Here is a 3,010-nt window from a genome sequence, read left to right on the forward strand (position 1 = left end):
AAAGGATCATAATTGAGGTAACACCTGCCAGGAGAAGCCGTAGGAGTAGAGAGGGGGCCAGGTGGAGGAAACAAGTGCTCAGGCCTGAGGTGGGATCAAGCCTGGCTGGCCAGGAGAACTCAATGAGGACAATGGTGTCTGGGGTGGTGAGAGAGAAAAGGGACGAGATGAAGTTGAAGGTCTAGGCAGGGGATCTGAATTCTTATCACAGCTCTGCTACTAGCAAGCTGTTTGGCTTTAAATAAAGATTTTAAACTCTTGAAGTCTGTCAGTTTTGCCATCTGAAAAATGAGGGGAAGGGGTTACCCTTGATCATTGTTAAGGTCCTTTCAACTCTGACTATAATATAGACCAAAAGCACTATTACTCTTCCTATGGTGACAACACTGCAGTCAAATATGACTCTCTTACAGATTGTCTAGTCTTGTTTGTAAGTGTCTCTATTGATCTTTAGGAAAGAGTTACCTGTAAAATCAATCAGTCCCCACGATGTAAAATCCTTTATTCTGCTTATTTCGAAGTATCTTTTGGATTAGTTACGGCCAAAAGATCAGCTGGCCATAGATAGTTTTTGGTTCCTGGTGGCAAAATACTAGCAGCTCACAGATGGTCCCAGGAACCTAGTTTTTCAAGTTTATTTTAATCGTTCTGTATTGTGTCTTGACCTTTTTTCAAGCAACTAAAGAATATGTATCAAGTCATACAACGGAGTCTGGGAAAACTTTAAGAAACTTTCTATTTTGTTTGATAGCATCAACTTGCAGAGTAGGTTATTCTGAATAGTCAAAACGAGTGTTAAAACGCTGTTTGTAAATCATTATCATCTTTTTTTAAGTCCTCATGATAGTGATTTTATTAAATTAGTTGCTTTATAAAACATTGCAGATGTCGTAATTGTTAACATAACAATTTACCAAACTGCAGTTAACTGGTGCAGTTTACTGACCATGTTTATAAAGGGAAGGAAATGCCAAAACCCTGGTAGTTGTTCCACTGTGACCTAAGAGAACAACGATTTGTTTTTCAGACACTTAAATTGGCAAATAAAAACAGGTAAAGAGTTTCCCTCCCCCAGCTGAATCACTTCATCAGTAGAAATAGCCTGATAAATTACTTTGCACTCAAGAGATTCCACAACATGTAATGCAATAATGGAGAAATTTACCTCCTTTAGCTTCAAAGTTGGAGGGTTTTGGTCATTTTAATTTTATATCAAACTACTGCTGCAGTTTGATATAAAAACTATGGAGTGAAGATATCAACCACAGTATCTTCACTCTGAGATAAGCAGTCTTCTTCACAATGTATTTGTAATATCATCATGTTCAATTTTAAGACAAAGCAATTTTAATACTAGGTGCACACCACATGCCCTTGCTGCAAAATGGTATTCTTGACAAGTTATGAAGCAGTTCAAGGAGGTATGGTTAAGGCTGTATTACTGAATGATACTGGTAAATACTATACAATTTTTTTGTCATGTTGCAATCTTTTGTTTCCAATTCTGTGACTGCTGCTATGAAATCAGAGAGCAGCAATGACAATATTGTTAGGTTTGTTTTGAACTATGATTTAGTAGCAACTGAAGTTCCCAATTTTAACCCCTTGGCAGCAAGATCCAAGTTCCCTCATTTGCACATTAGCACCTAAGGATCAAGGGGCTAAATAACCAACACAAAAGATACAACTGAACTTCCAGTTGTAGCATTTGGCAGAACTGAAAGGAAAGGAAGTTGTACTACATGTTCAAGGGATTGTGGGCAACATAAAGATGACACCAGGACAGGAGGCTAAGGCAGAAAATTGCTTGAACCCGGGAGGTAGAGGTTGCAGTGAGCCTAGATCACGCAGCTGCACTCCAGCCTGGGAGACAGAGCGAGACTCCGTCTCAAAAACAAAAACAAAACAAAACAAAATGACACCAGGAAAAGATAAAATGTCACATGAATTCTTCATAGTCTTGTACATATCCTCCATCATAACCACCATAATCTGCCAGATCATCTTTCCTGGTGGCTTTTATCCCCCTCCAGGAACCACACCTTTCTTCTTTTTGGTTTTGCTTTGTTTTCAGTGAATTGGTCATCTTTTTCAAGTCATCAGTTTCCAATGAAATACACACATCTCGAACTAAGATTTCAAAAAAAAAAAAAAAAAAAAGGCATCATATAGTGACGTTTCATATTGTATAATTCTATCTTTTAGTAACTTTCCAAACTCTGTAAAATCATCTCTTGAAGATGGGCTCATAGCATCTATTTCATAAACTGTATTATTAACACCAAAAGTTTCCTTTGCTAATTAGAGGTCTGACTCTTCCTGTAATTTATTTAGCCCCAGTTTATCTGCTAATTGTTCTTCTGGTGTTAGCACTTTAGGTTCTTCAGGTTCTTCTAACCTCTTTTTAATTTCTTCTGGCCTTTTCTTCTGTTGCCGTTCTTTCTCTTTTATCTTCTCTGCTGTTTTTCTCTTTTCTGAACTTTTAACCTCTGGTTTTACTTCTGCTGCTTCTTTTTTATGTCATCATCATCATCAGTTATCCTTGACGTCCTCGTCCTAGTCCTCGCCTTCCTAGCGGTCCCCACCTGCAGTGCCGCCACCCCACACCTTCTGCACTGGGTCTTCCACGGAGAATGCGTCCGCCTCTCAGGAGTCGGAGTCTCCCGCCGCTGCCGCCATCTTAAGCCGGGTGTGAGAGTGTATGAGCCGGAGAGCTAGCGAGGAGTTAGCGTGGAGAAGGTGAGTCACTGGGTTTGCTCGATCTTTATCATCTTAAATGTTCAAGCAGGTCTGACTGTAGTGCACGCCTCTTCTCTAGGGATTTAATATGCAGTAGTTGACCACCAGAGCAAATGTACATTTAGGAAAATGACAATTATCCACCATGGTCAACAGTGACATAGATAATTTAAAGTTACCCAACGTGAGAACTGAGTGAAATTCTAAGCCATCAGGTCAAGAAGGTAGGTACTTATTCTGAAATGGCTTTAGTATAACAGATTTGCACTAA

At 39.4% G+C, this 3,010-nt stretch overlaps 1 pseudogene; it reads right to left on the reverse strand.

Annotated features, from left to right (window-relative positions):
• Positions 1-1,563: 1,563 nt before the first annotated feature.
• Positions 1,564-2,679, reverse strand: LOC119625651 (eukaryotic translation initiation factor 3 subunit J pseudogene; annotated as a pseudogene).
• Between the last annotated feature and the right edge of the window lie 331 nt (positions 2,680-3,010).

This window comes from Chlorocebus sabaeus, chromosome 15 (assembly GCF_047675955.1).
Source record: "Chlorocebus sabaeus isolate Y175 chromosome 15, mChlSab1.0.hap1, whole genome shotgun sequence".
Lineage (NCBI taxonomy): Eukaryota > Metazoa > Chordata > Mammalia > Primates > Cercopithecidae > Chlorocebus > Chlorocebus sabaeus.